The sequence below is a fragment of the Bactrocera neohumeralis genome, chromosome 2, assembly GCF_024586455.1.
Source record: "Bactrocera neohumeralis isolate Rockhampton chromosome 2, APGP_CSIRO_Bneo_wtdbg2-racon-allhic-juicebox.fasta_v2, whole genome shotgun sequence".
Taxonomy (NCBI): domain Eukaryota; kingdom Metazoa; phylum Arthropoda; class Insecta; order Diptera; family Tephritidae; genus Bactrocera; species Bactrocera neohumeralis.
The window spans coordinates 36,173,755-36,198,251 of NC_065919.1; the positions used below are offsets into that span (position 1 = coordinate 36,173,755).

Sequence of the window (24,497 nt, forward strand, 5' to 3'; positions counted from 1 at the left end):
TGATATGATTACACTTCTTCAATGGAACATTAACGGTTATGTTAATAATTATATTAACTTAGAGTTACTTATGGGATCGTACAATCCATCTATTATCCTGTTGAATGAAACTCACCTATCTTATAATGCCTCAGCTTTTACCCCTAGGGCTTATGTGGGATATTTTATTAATCTCCCACATAACACCACCAACAAGCAGGGAGTTGCCATCCTAGTTAAAAGAAATCTACCTCACGTATTACTTCCCATACCCCTTTCAATTTTTTCTTCTGTAGCTATTGAGATCCTCGCCCCCTATAAAATTTCAATCATCTGTGCTTATTCCCCTCCTGATCAATCATTTTCTACTACTGAATTTTTAAATCTTATTCCTTCCGGTTCAAATCCTTTTATCTTGTGTGGTGACTTCAATGCTTGGAGTCCCCTTTGGGGCTCTGCTTCGGCTAACTCCAAGGGACGTAGCATTGAGGATGCCTTACTAAGATCCAACTGCATTGTTTTAAATGATGGTTCCCCCACCCATTTTTCCACTCACTCTACCTTCACTAATATTGATCTTTCCATATGTTCTGCCTCCCTCTCCTCAAAAATATCCTGGTGTTGTATTGATGATCTCCATGGCAGTGATCATTTTCCCATCCTTTCCAAAATATCTACTTCTCGCCCTCATTCATTTTTTAAGCCCAGGATTCGGTTTAAAACTGATTCGGCTGATTGGGATAGGTTTGAAGAAGCCTGTTTTTCGCATTCACGTTATTTCCCCTTTTCTTCCAATATAAATCAAGAGGCTTCTAGAATCCAAAAATTATACGTTCTGCTTCTAACTATTCTTTCCCCTTTCTTCTTCTAAACCAGTCAAGCTTGCTCCTCTTTGGTGGAATAATGAGCTTTCTGCACTAAGAAATCTGAAACAGATCGCATGGCATCAATTTAAACGTTTACGTTCTAGTGCAAACTTAATAGCTTACAAAAAATCCAATGCACTTTTTCGCCATAAAGCTAAGGCTGCTAAGGTTCATTGTTTCCAAGAATTTACGAATAATATCACTTCTTCTTCGGATTCTAGAAAAATCTGGACTGATATGAAAAGACTGGCTGGTTTATCACCTTCTTCTCCTATCACTTATTTAAATACTCCTCGGGGCACTCTACTATATCCCAAAGATATAGCCTTAGAGTTTGCCACCCACTTTTCCAATATTTCTTTGGACTCCAATTTCTCTTCTGATTTTTCCTCTAGTAAACTTTCTTCTCTTTGCTCTCCTTACCTTCCTCCTTCCACCTTATCTCAATCAGCTGAATATTTAGATGCCGATATATCTGAACTTGATTTTAATTTAGCCCTCTCGTCAGTCAAGGGCAAAACTCCTGGCATTGATAAAATCTCTTACCTTATCATCAAGCACCTTCCTCCATTCCTTATATCCCGTCTAGTCAAACTTTACAATAGTATTTTTCTCAGTGGCAACTACCCTGTCCTCTGGAAGACTAGCGCGATTATTCCTATTTTAAAACCTGGTAAACCTCCTGGTGTGGTCAGCAGTTATCGTCCCATTTCCCTTCTTCCTTGCCTTGGTAAATTGATTGAAAAGATTATTGCTACTAGACTCGCCTGGTATGCTCAATCTAATAATCTCATTTCGCACAACCAAGTTGCGTTCAAGAGGGGGCAGGGTACGTTGGATGCTCTCCTGCACCTTGATCACTTTATCTCTGATACTCTGTCCCACAAAAATCATGTTTCTATTCTTTCTTTAGATTTCCTAAAAGCATTTGACAGGATTGGGATTCATGTAGTGTTAAGACAGCTTAGTAGGTGGAGAGTGGGTTCTCGTATTTTTAACTTTGTCAAATCTTTCCTATCCAACCGTAAATTAAGTGTTATCATATCCAATGTTTCATCCTCTGTTCTACCATTAGATAATGGTACCCCACAAGGGTCACCGCTCTCGGTGATCCTATTTACTATTGCATTTGATGAAATCAGTACCATTCTATCAGATTTTGTTACTATCCGGCATCAGATTTATGCTGATGATTTAATTTTATTCTCAAAAACTTCAAATTTGACTTCAGTAACAATTACTTTCTCTGAAATTTTATTGCGTCTTTCTCGTTGGTCCTCTACTTCAGGCACATCAATATCTTTTCCTAAATCGAAACTTTTTCATATTTGTAAAAAACATCAATGTACTATCCCAACGCTCACATTTGATAATACAAACATTTTGTGTACAGATAGTATTAAGTTCCTTGGTATTGTATTAGACTCTAAGTATACATTTAAGAAACATTGTCAGTATATAAGAAAAAGACTTTTTGTTAATTTAAATATTATTAAATACCTCTCATGTAAGCGCTCACTCATCGGCTCGGCTTTACTGGTCAACGTCACTAAAGCCCTCATCTCATCTGTAATTAATTATGGCTTGGAAATTTATGGACATCATTCTAAGAATCATCTAAAGATGCTTGCTGCGCCCTATCATTCTTCAGTTCGTTGTTCTCTTCGAGTGTTTCCAACATCGCCAATTAAAAACATACTGACGGAAGCTGGCCTACCTTCTCTAAAAGATGCAGTGGAAGATAGCTTAAATAAGCTTTATTCAAAACTCATACTCAGCACGAACTTTACTATAAAAAAGGACTTTCAATCATCACTTTGCAGAAAGAGGTCTCCTAAAATACCGTCTTCTATTTTTAAAAGTGCTTTGTTTGCTAAAACCAATGAGTTGCCGCTTAAAATATTGCTGCCTTGCAGTAAATATATTCCACCGTGGAAAGTAAATGAATCTTCTTTCATTAGTGATCTTACTTTTCTTCGCAAATCCATCACTCCAAGCACTGTGTATAAATCTCGATTTTTGGAATTATCTGCGCACTTCAAATCTTTTGGTTGGCAGTTTATATATACTGATGGCTCCAAATCGTCGCATACATCTTTTGCTGTAGTTGATGATAACCAACAAAGAATATCGTATGGTTTATTATTTCCATTTTGTTCAATTTTTACCGCTGAAGCTACGGGTATTCTCAAAGCTGTCCAGTATGCCCAACAAAACCTTGGTAAATTCATCATCTGTACAGATAGTCTATCGTGTTTTCAAGCTTTAAAAAACCGCAGTAACTACAATGACGTCATTATTGGCATTAGATCGCTGTTGTTTTCGTTAGCACATAGACTAAAAATAATGTGGATACCCGGTCACTCTGGAATCATTGGAAATACTTTTGCGGACTCGGTGGCTAAGGAGGTGTGCATCACTCCAACAACTACATCTGCCTTGTTTGTTAAGAGTGATATAAAACGGCTTATTATTCAACAAAGATCCACTAAATTGGCGCTTGATTGGATGAATTACAGACACCACTACTCTAGAATAAATTCAAATCGTATCAAACCATCCTTTCCGTCATCGCTTTCATCTAATTATATCATTCCATATATCAGACTTCGCATTGGCCACTCCATTATCACACACGCTCACATACTAAATGGCACTCAGATCAACCAATGCCCATTTTGTGATTCAGATTTAAATCTATTGCATCTTCTGCAACATTGTCCAGCACTTCAAACTCATAGACTGTCAAACTTCAATAATACTGATCCAATAATTTTATTGATGGATCCCTCAAGCAACAACATTTCGAAAATCTACAACTTTTTGAAAGACAGCGACCTTCTTCGACGCATATAACATAACCAGTCGGCCGATAGCCCATGATGCTAGTGCTGCGTATTTTCTTAAGTTTGTATAATAATTGTATTATTATGTAAGCTTTTATAAAAAAAAAAAAAAAAAAAAAAAAAAAAAAAAAAAAAAAAAAAAAAAAAAAAAAATATATACCACCCCTAACAAAACTATTTAATTCATCTCTTATGCAAGGCTTATTTCCATATGGAAAAAGTCATTCATAATTCCTTTATATAAGAGTGGATTTAGGTCATAGGGAATAGCAAAGTTGTCAGCAATACCGAAACTTTTGGAAGCAATTATAACAGACGACATAACCTTCCGGATCTCTCCACTAATTTCTTGTTTTCAGTACGGTTTTCGTAAAGGGAAATCTACAATAACTAATTTGCTTGAATCTGTTCGCATGTATCAACGGGCTTTAGGGAGAATAAGAATACTGATGTTATATACACAGATTTTAGTAAAGCTTTTGATAAAGTAAACCATTCAATTCTTTTGAATAAACTTGATCTTCTTGGTTTTCAGCCAATATTTCTAAAATAGGTTGCTTCTTATCTTAGTAATAGATTTCAACAAGTCATATTTAACGATATTTTTTCTGACATAATCAATGTTCCTTCAGGCGTTCCTCAAGGTAGCCATCTTGGTCCAATTCTGTTCTTGTTATTTATTAACGACATATCATCTGTTGTTAAGTTTTCAAAAGTTTTATTATATGCTGACGATGTAAAACTTTTTAAAATATATACTTCAAACAGCGAAAGCTGTCAGTTGCAAACAGACTTAAACAACCTAGTTTCTTGGTGTGATAGAAATGGCATGCTTCAATGGCATGGCAATGGCTTAAAAAATGTAAAACAATGTGCTTTTCACGTAGATCTGTAGACCCTACTTCATACGCAATACAAAACTTTAGGTTGGAGCAAGTATGCAGTTTTGTTGATTTGGGAGTAACTATGGACCACAAACTTAATTTTAATCTTTACGCATCTACCACGGTTTTTAAAGCTAAAGGCGCTCTTAGTTTTGTTAAACGTTGGTCTAAAGAATTTAGAGATCCGCTTACCACAAAAATTCTTTTTACATCTCTGGTTGGGCCCATATTAGAGTATGCTTCTGTGGTTTGGAACCCTAGTTACCAAGTCCATTCGGTTAAGTTAGAGTCCGTTCAAAAACAATTTTTACTTTTTGCCTTAAATCATTTGCATTCGGATTCCAGTTTAAATCTTCCCCCTTACACTAACCGTTTAAAACTTATAAATCTCCCGACACACGCTAGTCGTAGGGGGATGCTTTGTATAATATTTCTTGTAAAACTCATGAATGGGTCAGTCTGTAGCCCATCTCTCTTATCTGATATTAATTTTGACGTTCCCGCTCGCTCTAGCAGGCAGTTTAGATCCTTACTTTTGAAATTTTCTAGAACAAATTTTGAGTTAAACGAAGCATTCCGCCGTATATGTCTTGATTTCAATTCTCATTCCAGCACATTTGATCTAACAGACTCACTCTTTACCATTAAAAAAATTATTTTATCTTTTCTTAACAAGTAACATTTAAAAACTATAAACTTTAATCTAATTCTTAATTTTGGCTTTTGAAATTTTTTTTCTGTAGCTGAGCAGCTTAAGATCGCACCGCTTAAAACTCTCTTGCCTTTTATGACTCGGCGTCGGTTGGGCGGGAGGAGGGTAATCGTTGGTTATTACGAGTATTATATGAATTACTTAATTTTATTTTTGTAGAACGGTGTCGTACATTTTCTTGCTATATCAGGAGGTAATTAGAAACTTTCAAATCAAAATTTGTGCTTAGAAAATCAATATTTATCTCATGATAACATTTAAAACTAGCTTGCTAAGAAGTTTGTTACACCCAGAAGAAAAAGTGGGAAACAAAGTTTTTTAGGGATCATAAAAATTTGTTCGTCAGTTTTTGAGATATCCGAATGAATTTTAATAAGTAGGTCAATTTTGATATCGGAATCGGTAAGATTAGGGAACTATATCACATATTTTCCATACAACCGATTATTCGGATTTTTTAAACTTCGCCATAAAAATCGCTGGCTCAAAACCGGGTTTAGACCCATAGTCTCTCAGGCAAAGATATTTAGAATGATCCGTAGAATATTTCCAGTAACGTTAACACTTTGTAGTGGTGTACAATTTTTCGAAATTGCTTGGCATCGCCAGTACAAACTTTCCACTAACTTCAGGCATCAACTTTGTGAAATTGCGTACAAAGTCCTCGGTCCCAGTCCAAAGTTTCTTAGCATTTTTGAATATTTTCTTAGAAATCTGCATCTTTACATGGCTCCATAAATTTTTAATGGAGTTTGCTTTGTCCAGCTCAGGACATCAATACTTTCTGCAGTGAGCCAATTCCTCACATTTTTAGTTCACAAGCATTGATTCGAACGGTTCCATAGTATTTTTGAGAATGTTGAGGTATGAACATTGGTCCATTCTACCATCTATCCTCATTAATGCTCCAACGCCATACCAGGAAAACACTCCCAGACCATCACGGTTGTTTTAGTGTATCATCGCCACAGGGGTTTGGCATATACATACACTTCCACCTTTTTTTCCACTATAGCATAAGCTGACATACAAACTGATCAATTGTACGGAAAACTTTTTTATTTGACGAGATATCTTCACGAATTTTCACATGCATTATTGTTTATGACAAAATCCAAGCTTAATGTATACAACAGTATAAACACCTAAAGTAAGTTGTTCAAAAAATAATAGTTTTTGAAACAATATTTAGAAATACAACAAACAATATTTCGCAAACTACCTAAGTTCACCATTTATTGAGACCGGATCAAACAAATTGTAGCTAACATAAAATTGTATTTGATTGTACAATTTGTTGTCGAGTGCTGACGCAAAGTTCGCCACACCTTTAAGAGTTTGTTTATTACTATGAACAATTACTTAATACCATCTGGCAACTAGCCGAAGATTCGATGACATCGAAATTAACATCGTTTTGTTGCCACAGACGGCATGACAGCTCATCTGCAACTATTATTTGTTTGTAATGTCTTTTTTGATACATTTGACCACAAAATGAAAAAAAAAACAATTATTTACATAGATTGTATATACATACTATATGTATAAATGAATTAATGTGTCAGCGCCGGCCCCAGTCAACGTAACGTAACAGTTGTTGGACACTACCCAACACGTACGTTTTCATGAATTAAACGAGTGATCTCGTTTGTGTAGTATACAATTGAAAACGTTTTCGCTCCGCACAGAAAATGCATGAGTCTATTTCGGAAATAAATGTTTGACGTCGTACGTAAAAGCTTTGACGTCGTTGGTCGCAATTAGTTGCCACTCTCAATTGTTGATGGCGACTGCACGCGTGCAGCGCAATCATGCACGCCGCACGAGATCTTCCATAGAGTTCGATGTTAGAGAACGAATTTGTAGTAGTAAAATTAATTTGGCATTATTAGAGCAAACATTATTTGGACTGCGTTTTACTCGATTTTATTATGATATTACTTATACTATGTTCGGGCCGACATTAAAAACATTTTGAAAACACATTTGTATGTTGTGGACACTAAGTCGTTCGGACCGACAATATGTGTTTTCAATAAGTTTTCACTGAAAACTATCAATAGCGGCATTCTCTTGCGCTTGCAAGATTGCACGATGACACAAAATGCAAAAATCCTATACCGAAATATGCAAGCCCAAGAGAGCACCCATTGCAGAATCTAGTGATATATGACGGCACGACGGTTTTGGTCTGACATATTTATAGCCATTGCAAATAATTTTCTGCGTGTGTTTGTTGTTGTGCCGTTGCACCAACAGGAAAATTCTGCAATTTCTGCACCGTGCAAGGTTTTGCAAGAGCAAGAAAATCCCCCTAATATGTGAATATCAAGCGACAGCTGTATTTATATATGGAATGTAAACGAATATCAAGTGACAATTTAGGACCTGCAAAATATGTCTTCCAAAAACATCGATTAAACTAGAGCAGGCACCGATTATAATGAGTGGAATCTAAGTTTTTGACAGATTTTACATGGACGAAAACAGAAGTAGTATTAGTGGTAAACTGAGAACAGCGATATAAAACTTATTTATTATTAAACATTAATTAAGAATTTAGTAAACTTTTTTACCTGCATAAAAATGTACAGTTTTTTTATTTTGGGCTAATCAAGCTATGTTTTATTTTTGTCGTACTAACCTATAATACTATTTATGTATTTTGCAACCTGTTGGATTTAAAAATTTAATCTACCAAACATTGTTTTTTACGTAAATTACATTGAACATACATATCGTCACCTGAAATGCAAAATAATGTATCATCAAAAAATTCGAAATTGAGCGTCTTATTGCTTTGATTCACTCCTTCAAATTACAAACATAATATTACATACTTATGTATGTATGTCTAACATTTTCAGTTTCTGCGCTCATATATGAACCAGTTTTAACCAATATTAAAATTGTTTTTCACTCTTGTTCCATTTTATGTCGTGTTTAATTCATGACACTGTAAATTTCCGAAAATGTTGTTACGTTATTTTGCATTTCAGGTGACGATATGTAAAGGCATATGCACACCAAAATATACAAACATATGTCTATATACTTATGTATACATATGTTACATATACATATGTAAACTTATAAAGGCACTTGCCTTGTCTTTATTAAGTGCCACTATAGCTGGTATGGAATGGTTGATTCTTTATATACCATATACGTATGTATGTATGTATATGTAAGTATGTACATACTCTAATAATGTGGCATGACTTAAATATTACTCATACGCTGTTGCTGTCGCAGCAAGCCACGTAGTAAATTTAAGCAAAACGAGGTCAATACTACTGTTGTTTTCGACACACTCGATTATTTGTGTTTGGGTTAAAATTACATACATACATACATATGTATGTATATACTATATGTATATAAAAGTAATCTAAGCATTTTGGATTAACAAATAAACAAAAGCATTTATAAACTTAGTATATGTATTTAAAATTATTAATTGTTTAAAATAATGATCAACATTTTATTGCCTTTTAATTCTCATAAATTATACTCGATTCTTAACCTTAAACAAAAAACATTAAGAAATCAAATGTTGAAATTAAAAACATCCATCTGCTGTTTTTTAATATTATTTTCGCAGTGTCTTCTTATTCATGTTCTTAATGAATATAACTGTAAAATTGATTTGCTTTAGTTGTTTTGCAATCGTTTTGCCTTCATTGCACTTTTCTTTCCTATTCCTTCTACACACACACTTATTAGTCCTGTATTCGATTGTATTTATATTTTTTGTTTTGTGTTTTTCTTTATTATTTGTTTTGCGCTTTTTTTACTTTTTTTCGATGGCATACGGTCTGAATTACTGCTTCACTTGTCAATCGGCGAACTATAGCGCCAATGATTCGTAAGTGTTAGTATTAGCTTCCCTGCAAGAAAAATGACAATCATTTTACCGACCTTTTGACAGGCAAAGCTGAGCAAAGTTTCTATTAAATATTTTCAAAAGAGCATTAGAAGGCGTAGGTGTATCTTTTTAACAATCCCAGTGACGGTCAATGTCACGCCCGACAACAAATGTGAGTGTATTCGTGAACCCAGCAGAAGTTTCTTGTAGGGTTGATACTTACCTACACATCTGCAAACTATACGGATATCTACAAATCGTGCAATAGAAAAGCAAATGTTAGAAATGTTACATACAGCTGTTATCAAAATAATAGCAGGGCAAATTGCCTTCATGGATAATACAGGAAAAAATAATATGAGCGCGGACGTTCACACGTTTCGTCTTTTAAGCCTATTTAACAACATTTTGTACTTTCACCCTTCTACGTACTTTTCTCTTGAAATTAATTTCTGTATGAATTCATGTTGCTCACTTTCAAAAAATCGAGTTTTTTGCTGCTTCGATAGTTCATATTTTAAAAAATATCCTGTGAAATCGGTAAGGTGGTATCATGAATAGTTTTTTAATGGAAGCTTTCTAAAGAGCGATCGCTTGTAGTAGTCCAGTCATTAGTAGTTCACCTCGGGTATACTACCATATGTAGGTTTTGAGACAACTTTAGGGTGTCAATATACAAGTATTTATTATAAATGGGTATATCGAATTCCGAGATTCTTACCTAATTTAAGCTTAAATGACTGGACTATTTGTATAAATAGGATAGTTGAAACTTTAAACGAGTTTTTCCCGAAACGACATTTTACAAAATTGCTGACATCATAACTCAACGAGAAATTGTTGACCGACGATCGACTTCAAATTGAAACTGAGTATTCTTGAATATATTTACTATACAATGATCTACGATATTTTTGATTGGTAAAGAATTGTCAATTTAGCATTAAAAAAAGCCCATTCATTACCTAAAAAACGGCACTTTTTTCAGAACTACGTCATTTTGTTAATTTTAGATATTTTTCAAAAATCGTAGATTATTGTATAGGAAATACCTTGAACATTAATAACCTTTTTGATTTTTTTGTTTCAGCTACTAATTTTTGTTTTGGAATTTGAAGATAGCACATAACTCCGTTATTTTACAATATTTAAAAAAAAAAAAATTAAAATATAGCTGAAAATATACCTCTTTAAGTCCAAAGAACTTCGAAACATTCGATCAAGTACTTTTTTTTAATTTACGATAATCGCCTAATTTTTCATGGGTTACACTGGTATAGCCCCTTAAGTTTCACTGTTGCAATGTTTTGTAATAGTGTAATATATCATTAAAGTTGAAGAAAACCATAGTATTTTAAGGCAAATAAGGGATTTATATTCACGGATCATTGAGGACTTCTAAGTTATCGACGAAGGTTTGGCGTATCCAAACGTACTGATCTTGGAACGCTAATAGAATATGGCAGCTCCCGAAACTGAAAGCGTTTCATTATTTCTGAAGGTTTTAATTTTCCGAGCGTCCAACGTTGCACATAAGTATGTACATATGCTCATATGTATGCATCCAAGAGTCGAACGTCAGTTTTTGAATACATTTTTAACTCAAGTTCTTTTTACCTAGTATGAGTCACTCTTAAATAAAAATTTTCCACCTCTGCTATAATCGCATTTCCGGCTTTTTATCGATTTTATAATGCACGATTAATTAAAAATGTTGCAACTCATTTAATATAATAATTATATAATTTAACATAAAAATACATAGAAATTATCCATAAGTAAAAACTGAAACTTCCCATTCGAGCTACGTTAGTACAGCAGTACATGCATACATGTACATATGTACATACATATATCGACGTGCAATAAGATAATATTGGCTCAGTAAAAGGTACATTTCAATGACAGCCGGATTAAAATGATCGACACTTTTTTCTATTTGTATAAAATAATTGAAACTTCATAACACAAATGGATGCTTGAATTTTAATTGCCAATAAGTATAAAATGAAATACTGTAAGAACAAAATAGTAATAGATTTATTTAAATTATTAAAAAATATGTGTTTATTAAAAATTATTAAAATTGAAGTGAAAACAATAAAGATCCTTTACCATGTTAATCCAATAAATTAGTATTAAATAAAATGATATCGCATATAAACATAATATGATATACATACATATGTATGTATATCAGCGGTATTTATAGTTTAACAATTATTTTAAAACATCATAGGCTTCTATATAGACACTTTATATTGTAAACTAAAATATATGTACATGCCTATTTATCTACTTATTTTAATTGAAACAATTCTTTTTCAATAAAGTGTACACAATTTAATCTAAAATTTTTACTTGTCGTTCGACCATTTTATCACATTTCTTGCTCTTTTTACCTGCGAACAAATTATTGCGAAGAAGCAGTATCCAGTTTTCCTTATTGCACAGAATCTATTAAAATTTTCCATCAGCTACAGCATATGATGAGGATGATGCAGAATATGCCACCGGAAGACGTAATAAAACTTTGAGGGTAAATATTTTCCTTACCTTTCTTTTGTAAAAAATTTAGCATTCAACCCAAGTGATGAGCGCAAACGAAATACTTGTACTATTCAAAAACAATTCGAATTAACCCGACCCGGAAGATGAAGTTATATACTTATATTCGTACCTATACTGCTCACGTATTACGTAACGTTAGGCTCATTGCTCGTATGGTTATTCTAAAATATAATATGTGGTGCGGGAGCTTAGAGCTATTCGCTACAGGGCATGGTACAATAAAAAGACAGGAAGTAATGAAGACGGTGAATATTAAAAGGAAATGGTCTTTACTGTGAAACCTCTTCACTCAGTAGTTAGCAGCGGCCGCGCACATACACGTACAAATGTTCTGCATCATCGCACAGAATCATAAAAACCAGAAAGCAAATATACATACATATATGTTCAAATGTATATATATACATACATATATGTATGTACACGTATCGAATGTTTATAAAAAATGAACTGTGGACACGACCGCTTTTGACCTCCAATGCTCTTCATGCTCAACATACATGCACTGACTTGCTTAGCAAAATAATTTATATTAAGTATTAAATATGCATCTGTATGTATCGAAATTCATATCATTATTCACTATTGGTTTAAATAAAATTATACATACATATACCACGGAGTAATGCACCAGTGCTCTCATTTGTTCACACATATCAAAACACGGAACACGTAAAACACACATACATTTATATTGAGGAATAAATACTTATGTTAGAGGATTAATTAAATTGGTAGCTTAAGAAAATTTTGGAAATTTTTGAAATAAAGTTACATCATATTTTACTATGGCATTCATGGTAAAATAACAATAAAATAAAGCTAACACTACTTCTTTTCTTTTTCAATAATTGTTGTTTCTTACTTTATTCGAATATTCTATTTAATTTAAATTTGTATCGCAAATCTAATAACAAATTTTTGTTTTATTTTGTCTCGATTTCAAACTATATCAATATGCGCTTGCTCATTAACAGCAAGATCCCTTATCTCATCGCATCATTGAGAAACGAAGACGCGATCGCATGAATTCCTGCTTGGCAGACCTTTCACGACTCATTCCACCTCAGTATCAACGCAAGGGTCGTGGTCGTATTGAGAAAACAGAGATCATCGAAATGGCCATTAGACATTTAAAACATTTACAAAGCGAATGCATCCAGAAGGACAACGAGTACCGAATGGGTTATACGGATTGTATGAAAGAGGCCGCCAAGTTCCTCTACGAGAGTCACATGGAGGAGTTTTGTTACCGCTTGGTGGCACGTCTGCAGGAGCACTGCGTGGAGTTGATGAAAAGTATGTGCAACGATTTTTTATTTCTCTGTTTCATATATTAAAAGTCTGATTTCTATTAATTTCTTCAGATGACTGTTATAAATCACGTAGTTGTCATATACCAGATAATGTGAGTGCATCGAGCAGTAGTCTGCATCAAGCATATCACACGGCTGCGCCAATTGGTTAATTGCGTGACATGCTAGGCAATTCGGATATTGAGCAGAGCAATGACCATAATGATGTTAAAGATTTGAGTTTCCGCAATCATTTAAATCAAATGCAACGCAATGTTGCTGCAGCTGCTGCTGTTGCGGTTAACAATAACACTAACAGTAGTATCGTACATGAGCATAATAGTAGCGGCAGCCAGACCAATGCAGCTAGCAACTCAACCACTTCATCGACGACAACGTCTTTGAATAACACTATTAGCACGACGACGGCCGTGCCTAACAACGGTGTTTTGGTAGTAGGCGGAGGTCCAACGAACAGTTCGCAACTACGTCCACATCAGGCTCCCGTAATAACTTCTACGGGGCCGGCGATATTGAATCACCATAACGAATCCAGTAATCACGATTTTGAATCATCGCGAGAACCGCCTACATACTGATACGTCCAATATGCATTCCACTTCCACCACGCGATTCATTGCTGCATCATCACGCTCACCTGAGTCATCATCAACATAATTCGATAGTTTGTTGTCAGCGCGTATGCGGAATTTCTCTGAATCATCACACGATATTGAGCACAACAATAACTATAAGTACAAAAATCATAAAGAGCGTTTTAATCATTGAACTGCATGACGAAGAGACATCTAGCGAACATTGTCCGGCACCGCCACTTTCTACAAAGCGAACATTCACAATTTACCCTTGTCTGAACATTCGAAGGATGGCACCGAGCCCGAAATTGCACCAATTATAGCAAAGAAACGTAAAATGGCAGAAGCTGCAGCTGCAGTGTTGGCAGCGGGCACAAGCCCAAAGCAATATCGCTTTGGACACCCGAAACCCCCCACCACCACTAATAACATGCTGAGCACGCGCGATGAAACCCGTTTTTGCTGACATCAAAACTGAATTAAGTGCACAACCCGGCTTTGGAGGTGCAAGTCACATTTTAGTACCCCAGCAGCACTACCCACGATCACCGAATTTACAATCGTCGCGTTTTTTCGCTGTACCGATCTTTGCTTTACACGGTCAAGGAACTTACTACATACCACTAAATATTGATTAGGACGTGTTAGTTCCATTTCTTAATGGCGCCGATCTACGGAAAAGAATTATGCGTCGATGCCGGTAGTGCATCCAATAAATATTAATGTAAATTTTATGCCCCCCTCATCATCAACATCGATACTTGCTGCCGCTGCTGCAGCGGCCGTTAGTGGGGCAAACAGCAATTGCCTCCTGTTAACGGCACGGTATCCTCGACGGCAGCGGCTGCGGCAGCCAATGTGGCAGCTGTGACCAAAGCTAAATTAGAGAGCATCAGTAACGGTTGGTAATCACGAGAATATATTCCAATATCAGTTAAAAACATATTACAATAACTGAAACAACTGTGCGCAGGCGCACGAAAGTATATGGTGCAAAGCGTTTCACGCACTGGTCGTTTGTCTTCATGACAAGGCTAAATCCTCAATTACTACTACAAGGAACAGCACTACCCCGACATCTGTGAAATAGAGGTGGTACTTTTAACCCAGCGTAGTCTGCAACAAGGTTGTTATCGTCCACACACAAGTGCAGAGTCCGCTATTACAGCAACGACATTTCGAACTGATAGGCTACGACTACCTGACTACAGCTAGAATGTTTACAGTTATTTCAAAATGATATTGGGTTATGCGGGCGAAGAATAAAATGAAACAAAACTAAGCAAACAAACGAGGAAAGAATTTATTAATAATTGTAAATACTACTGACTCTGAAATTGAAGAGTTTAATGAGGTTTCGTCTTTTCTAAAGGACATAACAGCAACTATTACAAAAAAGTATAAAAAAGGCAAACAATAAATTATTTACAAACTTTTAGATACTGAATTTTTCTGTTCACGGACTGGGATAGCTGCAGAGCAATGAGTGTGCAATTGAAAGCTAATTTTAGTTAGTTATTTGGTATAAAATGTAGTTTTTACTTGTATATGAGTAGGGCAGCCCAAATTTTTTAAAATGTAGGACTAAACACAAGTTACATTTGCTGTGTATTAAATAAAAACAAATGCTACTAGTCAAAAGCTACAATGAGAAAGAAAAAATAATAATAAATGACGTGACTTTTTTAGAGAAATAGGTTTACAATTACTATCAAAATAATAAGTTAATGTTACTTCTGGGGTAAAATTTGTAGGATATTTTTTGTAAATATTTTTCTCAAACAAAATATTTATCAAAGTAAGTAAAATTGTAAAAAGTTTTTTTTCCGGGAAAGGGAAATTAAGTTAGTACTAAAGTTATGGAATATTTGTTTTTATTTGCTAAGGGGAATAATATTCGATAAAATGGAATATTTTTAGAGTATCTGCTTGTTATATGAACTTGTATACATACATACATGAAATAATTATGGATACAAGCTATTTTAAATGTTGAATATGTATATTTTGTATTGAAATGTAGCTTTAGCAATATTATTCAACAAAAATTATTAGAGCAGTTTAATTTATACATAAATACCATTTTCTTAACTTTTTACACCCCAAAAAAAAACTTTGCCTCTTTTTATATTTTTTATTATACTTTACGGAAGACACAAAAAATATAATGCAATTATCTTCTGTGAAACGATTCAACCAATATTCTATGAGTTCAGGTACAATATATGCAAAACTTTTTGTATAGTTGGATTATATCTGATGAGCTCAAAACCCATGCATTTAAAATTTTTATATATAAATTGTTTAATCTTAAACAATATGTACAGAAGAAGTGATATTTTGTTGTTAAATAAATTGAGCTTTTTTGCTTAACGCAATTTTTGAGTAACTAAGCTGAAGTCATGACACACCGTAAATTAAATTAATAGGAAAAAAAAATGGAATTAAATTTGGGTAAAGGGGCTTGGTATAAACTTACGCATTTATAAAGAGAGTGTAGTGTTAAACAAGAACGTTCCCACCAAATTTTAAAATAATATTTAAAATTGTTTCAAATAAAGGGCTGAAGCAGGGTTTTTCATTGCGGAGCCCTTTTTACATATTGTTTTAGAAACCAAAAATTTTTTTTTATGAGAAACACGTTATTTTTTCTCGATTTTCAAGTACAGAAATATAAACACTTTATATGTATGGTATATTATATAAAATTTTAAAAACCACGAATATTGTTTAGTTTGGAAAAAAGTCGCGTGTGTTATACTTGGAAAGATTTGGGGTTGTACAACGCTGTTGTAAAAATACTATATTCGTGTGTTTTTGTAGCGATGTGTATCTAACTTTTATTCTAGATTATATATGTACAATGTTTCCCAACAGAACTTAAAAGTTAAGTTTATTGTTCACTATATACATGTTTATTTTTATATGCGTGTATGTTTACACATGGACACCTAATATATAAATGTATGTCATTATTAAAGAAAAAATGATAAAAAATTTTAATGAAATAAAATTTTATATAAATGTTGAAATTGTGAAAATATTCTTTTTTTATTGCAAGCAAAATTGCAACAATATATTGGTAGGTATGACTTTTGAAATCGAAATAAGTGATAAAGAGAAAAAATAAGGAAAGGTTTTAAATTCGCGGGAACAAAACTTTTTTACTCTTACAACTTGCAGGAATCAAGCTGACGAAATTCCTTCAAGTGTTTTGGCATCTTCATGACTTCATTGAAGACCATAAACTTAGACATTGAAGCTATGCATTTTAGTTCGCGTCAGTTATAATTTTGGACTTGAGATATACATATTTAATATATTGACCAATTTCATTCTAATTAAGTGCTAAACCCATAATTTTTAAGAACAGTTGCCCATTTCATAAAAGCATTTTGACAAACCCGAATAGAGGAAAACGGAAATCATTTTATGGGGTATATTGGGGGCAGAGAAAGTGACAGCCTGATTGCATTAATTTACTCATTGTTCAGGCATACTCGAGAACATACAATATTTCGAAGCAATTTTATATAAAAATAATACTCATTGTATAACATATTCGGCATAAAACTAGTTAGAATAGAAAAAACCCTTTATAAATAGTAAGTATATGTGAGTTTGGCAGATTGACACGATTTTATCTAAAAAATTAACATGTCAAAACTAATAAATTGCTCCGGAAGGTAGATAGATAAATAGATAATTAAATGAGGATTGCACCGCGAACTGGGATCTATTGTGCCCTCCCTAACTCACAACGTCTCAACTACCCCCTTGACGAGTTCCAATATACTGATAGGTGCTATTGAGGCGATGTGTTTCCCTATTTCGAAACATGGATCCAAGGGCCTTAACCTGGTCTACAGACTGCTGTGCAGTCCATTGAGGTTTCTGTTAGTGGTGGTTTAACTTATGCACCGATTTTAAACAAATACCTCTGTTTGGGAATATGCTCGAAAACCTCCCCAAAGGTAGGGAGAGTTTCCCGGGGGTCCTGCGACCCCTGCACCAATTCGCTCTGAAGTTTTCAAGCCGTCGCTGTACCACCTGATTGTACTGTCCCAAGTAGTAGCTCGAGAGCGGGGTCGCTCCATTCGGCCTTGTTGAGGGTACAAACTTCCAGTGAATTTCCCCTTTTTTGGTAATGTATCCCTAGGGAGAAGAGCCAGTGGTATGACGCCACTTAGCTCTTCCATCCGTTGGGAAGAGATTTCCTTCCCTTGCCAGTCCCCTGCTGTCATTTGGAGCAGAGTGTGTTTGGCGACTTGTCCAATTACCAGGTGTAGCGGGGTGAGTTCCAGCAAGATTCAAGTGCCGCATAGCTCCCGTCATACAGACGAGGCGAGCCTTGCAGCCGATAGTTGAAGTCCTCCGAGTCTGTGATGTTTTGGAGCCCAAGCCACCGCCCAAAATGATAATTGGTCGCATACCATGGTGTACAACCACCCGATCGCAACGGGGAACCCATGAGACACAGGTATTTGACCATATTGGTCATCCTATCTCTGCTCCCGAGTGTTAGGTTCCGAGGCCAGGCAGAGACTTGTGCCTTGTAAACGGACGATGGTCGTCTTCGACCATCGATGTTTATACGACGCTACTGCGCCAACCTTGGCCGGGCCCTAGTCCCCCTGTACGATATCGCAACGAGTACCCCCAAATTTTTCCTGGCAAATAATGTCGTCCCATGCCTTGGCAGCGGATTCCAGTTAGAGCAACACAAGTAGTTCGTCCACGACGAGGCTCCACAGAAAGGGGGGGCAGCCCCTTGTAGTGCCGAGACGAGTACTGGTATTCCTACTGTGGTCTCAGCTTTCTGGTGGGTACGGCCTCAATCCATTACGCACGGAGCCACCACTTTCCCTTTTCTCCAGTGTCCTTGCCACCCCTCTTGTGAGGGAAGGAAGAGACGTTTGTAAAAGGTCCCTTTGATGTTAAGGGCGTATAACGTCCCCTCCCCCACTTAGCGAACACTGTACCCTGGGAGGTTAGCTGGTACAGAGCACTGTTGGTCGATCTGCCTGCTCTGTAAGCATGCTGATTCGGGGCAGAAGGAGACAACATTCGACCTTCTTTTTTGATCCAAGATCTTTCCATACTTTAGTGGGAAGGGAAGTTAGACTAATCGGTAAAAGGGTTTACCCAGAGAGTAGCCCTTTCCCCTTCCCACTTTGGGTTTAAAAAGATCACCTTCCGTCCTCCATGGTTCAGGGATATACGCCAGCGCCAGGCTATCTCTCATCAGTGATGAAGGTATGACAGTAGAACCTGATCCCCTTTGCAGAAATGCTGGAAAGATACCGTCCGCTCCCCGGGACAAATTTTGGGCAAAGAATACCCCCCTGAATGAGTCCGCAGTGAACATTTTTTGCGACATACAATTGGGCAGACGGCTTATGCCTGCGACAGGTAGACACTGGTCTTCCCCCCCCCATTCCAAATGCCTGCAAGAGTGCCGTAACTCTCTCCTCCGCAGGTGGTATAAATCCCGTCAATTTTTTAATCGCTAGATCTGTTTTCGTCTTCCCCTAGCCAGAGCTTTGTGCAGTCTTGCTGCTGTAGAAGAGATGTTTGCAGAGAAATTTTTTAAAAATTTTTCTGCTTTGCAGATTAATTTTATTATAGGCAGTAAGGTTGCTTTGTACTCCTCCCAGTTCCCAGTACGCTTTTTGTTGAAGAGCTTACGTACTTTCGATCTGAGTCCGAGAGTTTTCTTGACCATGGGCAGTTGGTCATTTGGGGATCATCTTTGGGGGGAGCTGCGTGATACGCGCTTGTCCGGCCTGGTTCAGAGCAGATAGCCTGTTCTCCAGTCCCGGCCGTCGTACCTCTGACAGCTTCCCTTCCTCTTTAAGATTTAACTCTAACGTATCCCGATATGTGGTCCAATTTGTGTTTTTGGGAATACGTTTGGGGGGGGATTTGCATGACCCTAACCCCTCGTTCGAATCTCAGGATCCTGTGGTCTGACGGTGAAGGCTCTGACGACACCCTCCACTGTGCGACCACCCCCGACATGAGTTCGTTACTCAGGTGATGTTCAGCACATTTTCCTTTTTTTGTGACGAATGTAGGTTTACATCCTACATTCTCAATACTTAAATTATGAAAAAAATAAATTCGAGGAGAACTACCTCATGCATTTTGCCCAAAATTCATTTACCGGCGCATAACACCCCAGGACCAGGACAGTTTTTTCCTCCTGCAATAGTTCACCAAGCCCTGCACAGCCTCAGGGAGAGCATTGTGTGTCTCCTGGAAAAAGGGGCTTTCAGGAAAGTCCGCATCTTCCTTGTTCTGGCCTACACGCGACCAGGTCCTGTGTTAGGAATTCTGAAAACAGAAGAATCAATATTTTAACTAACTACTATCAAGTCTCCCCACTGGAGAGATCCCAGATTACCCTTTTTACAGTCCGAATTGAGGCCCCACCCTCCTCTGTGGACCCATGGCTCCTGTATTAAAAGGATGGCCAGGTTATCCGCCGCGTGATGCAGGTTTACCGGGCTATTTCCCTACCAGAGCACTTTGGATCGGTTCAATGAGGAACTGATCCCCATCTGCCCCGTCCTCGAATACCCCTAGGTCCTGAAGTTTTCTAGAAGCTCTTGCGTGGGTTAGAAATCTCCCACCATCGGCTCCACCGCTGGGACTTCCACTGTGGCCTCCGCAGTTGCAACCTGCTACTGGTGCTAGGACGAGTGGCCTCCCTTTCCTGCATCTTTCGTCTTCCTTATCGGTAGCCTTCGGCTTGTAGGTCCTCATGACTACCGTGCTAAACCGATAGCCCCCCCCCCAGGCCCAGGTAATGATTCCCGTTTTCGACGAGCCCCCAAAAAAACCTTTAAGGTTTCAATTCTTGGGAGGGGTACCATCATACAGTGCAATCGAGATGTCCTCCCCCCTTTCGCTTAGAATGGGGCCTTCCCCGCCCACTAGCTTAGAGCGACCCCGAAGTTTGTTGGCGCTTGCTTCATCTTTGCAGTCGACCTGCATGAACCCGCCCTTGAAGTATACCCCATGGGAAAGGGACCGGGCCTCACATCCCCCACACCCTTTTTATGAGGAGATCTTGAGAGCGGTAAGCTCCTCTGCTTCCAATTCCGCCGGGTAGTTCAGAGGCAGCACAGCCATTCGTATGCCTTTTTAAAGGAGTTGGCCTCCAGCTACCGGGGAGTTCCCCCTTTCCTTTGGAGTTTGGTGGATCCTGTGGCGTTATCTGGGGTACTTTTGGCCACCCGAGCCCCGCTGCTCCTCTTACTGCTGGATGTGGTATTTGTGCCTTTACGCACTTTCGGGGAGGAAGGCCATGGCCCCACCCCTTCCTCAGGAGTTCTTCCCCCCGGGGGGCCTTAGGTACCATTTTGGGGTGGTACTACCATACCCTTCTGCGAGGGTTATATGCCCACCCGGACGACCTGTTGGTGGTAGAATGGGCAGTCTTCCCTACCCCTTTTTTTGCCAGCGCCTCCTGCTGCAAGTTGTTGCGACTCCCCCGAGTTGATCCTGCATTGGGGAGTTGTGGAGGCGTTCGCTGCTTTTTTGCGGATGCAGGAAGTCGCCGCTGAGCGCCGCTGCATGAGGCATGTCATCATAAACCTTCTGGCAGCCCCCAAACAGCGCCGCTCATCAGGCGATAGGGTACAGGAAACTAAACTTGCGTTTAGCTCCTGAGCTTCATGAGCTGTTGTTTGCGTTGTCCTTTGGGCGTCTGAATGGTCTTCTGCCTTAAGCCCCTGCACCACCGGGGTATCTACCATTCGCAGAGGGTAAGGTACCTCACACCCATCACCAACATAGGGAGTAAAGTCAACCGGATGTTCGAAAATCCTGATATCACTTATATGAGAGCTATGTCCAATTTCCGATCAATTTTATCGATAACACCTGAATGGTGGCAGAGCTGCGGGTTCGCGCGAAGTTCTATCTTCAATCATTCAGATAAGTCGGGGGCCCTTTTATAAAAGCTGAGAATAGAGCGTCGCTTGATCTGCTGGTCTAATAGAATGGGGGGTGACCATGAACAAGAAGGCGTCTATTATCCATGGCATGAGCACGGCCAGGATAAATCGAATTGATATGGTGGGCATTCCTCTATAAAGTTTGGGAGAGCTAAGTGGGAGAAATTAAGAAGGAGCAGATTCGCCTGAATCTATTATTTTTTTTCTAAATATGAAACTTTAAATTTAAAGCTAACAACTGGAACGTTTTTGGCATCTGTTGTTGATAAACGTACTTCTTATCCCCCTAATCACGGTGCAGGCTTCAGTAAACAAAATATTGGAATGATCGAATGGAATGCTCTCTTAGAATATGACAGGCTAGAATGAATTTGCTATATATGTTTTTGTTTTTAAACTTTTATATTTATTAAGTTAAAGCAATTCGCCTTCTGATCAACTACTATTTTTTTGTTATTAAGAACTACAAAAAGTTAAGTCCCAGTTTTATTAGTTTTTAAAACCCCAAGCAAATGAAGATTTGACAGATACAACCAGCGAAACAAAAAAACCGTTGCCGCTAGGGGCTTCCCGAATTCCCATATAACAGCCATACGTTATGCAGAGAAACTTTTAGACTTGGCTCCCGTAATTCGTGTTTTCATTTAAGTAAAACAAAATCAGACTTTCATGTAATTGAACCGACGAAAATTAAAATAATTAATATTTTTTCACGATTGTAGTATTTTTATATATAAATGATCAGGATGACGAGAAGGGATGAAATCCGGGTCCGGATTTTTTGGGGTTCCTTGTCTGGTTTGAGATATCTTTATGAAACTTGGTACAGATTCCTTGGTGCCATAAGAAGTTTGGTAATGTAGATGGGAGTAATCGGATCACTACCACGTCCACAAACCCCATTAATCAAAAAACTATAAATTGCCATCACCTATGTAGTAGCAACTATAATTTAGTAAGTAGTTAAAAAGTAGGCGTGGCCTGCTCCTTAATAAGTTGAAGGTATATATCACCAAAACCATTCAATCTATTTGATCCAGATTTGCACAGGTGCACAGGACAAATCTTTTCGATTTCGAGGTTTACGACAGATATAAAGGGGGGAAATTCCGAATATGGCCAAACCCCTTGCCTAGTGTTAACTTTTTATCGAAAAAAACCCTTGAGCTATATTATTGGAGTTCCGAGAGATTTACTTTCTGAAAGCAGAACGCTTGTATGTCAAAAAAATTGAATCGGGCCAAAATTTTCAATCCCCATATACCCAATGTAGAGATTTGCGAAGTCATATGATTTGCAGCCAAACAAAAGCGGAACTGTATCTCACTGTGTCTAAATAACGTGTCCATCAAACAATAAGAAAAGATGTACGCCTTAAATATGAAAATCGAGTGTCTAAGTCATTCCAAGTCATAAACGCGTTCATGGTGATGGATCGCTCATGGTACGGGCAGCATTTCAATCAAAAGGCAAGTCAAAATTTGTGTTTGTCCCAGGCAAAATTAATGCAAAAATTTACAATGATTTGTTGGAAAATGGTCTTTTCTTTGATGGTGATGAATGGATGTTATTGTTAACCCCCAAAACCGAAACCCCAAACGGCAACAGGGCCGTCTTTCTCTTTTTGGCTACGGGCGCCAATTGGAGAGTCTATTTCCAACAATGGAGGTTTTCCTCTTCCTCTGTTTCCCCCGGCGGGTAGCGCGTCGAATTTTCAGAGCTGTAGTTTTTTCACATTCGGACAACATGATTTATCCATCGTGCCGCTGTCTTTTAATCCGCTGAACTATGTTTATGGCGTCGTATGTCTCATACAGCATCGTTCCATCCAATGCGATATTCGCCGTAGGAAACCTGAAGACCCTAAATTTTTCGAGAACCTTGCCCCAAAACTCTGGCCTCGTTTGTCATCCCATGTTTTTGCATCATATAGCGGGACACGACGGGAAAATATGACTTATAGATTTTGGGTTTTTTGTTCGTCGAGAGAGGATTTTACTTCTCAATTGTCTACTCAGTCCAAAGTAGCCCAGCAGGTTATTCTCAAGGCTGACATTGTTGTTGCTGTTAATGCCTGTTCCAAGGTAGACGCAATAATTTATAACTTCAACGTTATGACTGTCAACAGTGACGTGGCAGCCTATTCGCGGGTTTCAATCTTGGCTGCAACAAGATTGTGGTCCGAGTCGAAGCCAAGGAAAGTCGATCCGCCTCAATCCATTTGGAGATTTTTCTTCGTGGAGGCTGAATTTACCGACTGTCGTGCCGAAGATACCTTCTTTGCCCAACCTTTTGACATCGTGGCGAGTGCGGTCCACGCCCTCCGTCGGGGCGTGGGCGCAAATCAGCGATATGTTGGAGAACCTCATTTTAGGGATTGTGGGGGGTGGCAGTACTGGCGACGGAGTCTGTCTCGCAGCACGAATCCCACACCGAACATGCGTTCCTTTTTATGACCATAAGGCCATTTGTGTAGTAAAAACCACAAGGACCTACTGCCTCAGTCCTTGTCCCGTCCATCATGTTGTGATAGACCAGATCGATCATTTGGATAGACGGAAGACACGTCTTCAGTGTTTTAGATGTGCGGGGCGCCGAGGTTCTAATATCGACTCGGACCACTTTTGTTGCAGAAAAATTCGCATCCGCTTCGTTCAGCAAGAAACGCACGTCAACAAACACAAGGAAGGTTCGACGTCGAGAAGCTGCAATCGGACGATTTTCATCGACTTGCACTCTTTTTTTGGGAGATTGTCAACAAGTCGGTATGGGAACTGGGGACGGCATTTCAAGCTCCTTAGTACAGCTGAACGAAACCAAGTTTTCTGAAAATGTAAAAAAACAGCTGGTAAGACGATGAGGGCCGTGTCGCAGCGGAGTGAAATTAACGCACCTGTGTTCATACCAAAACCC

The 24,497-nt window shown here is 37.8% G+C and overlaps 1 protein-coding gene and 1 pseudogene across 1 annotated transcript in view; both read left to right on the forward strand.

Moving 5' to 3' along the window:
• LOC126757448 (transcription factor cwo-like) overlaps window positions 1-24,497 on the forward strand; it is a 53,985-nt gene that overhangs the window by 18,088 nt on the left and 11,400 nt on the right. The window lies entirely within an intron of this gene.
• Window positions 12,707-14,086, forward strand: LOC126768041 (transcription factor cwo-like; annotated as a pseudogene).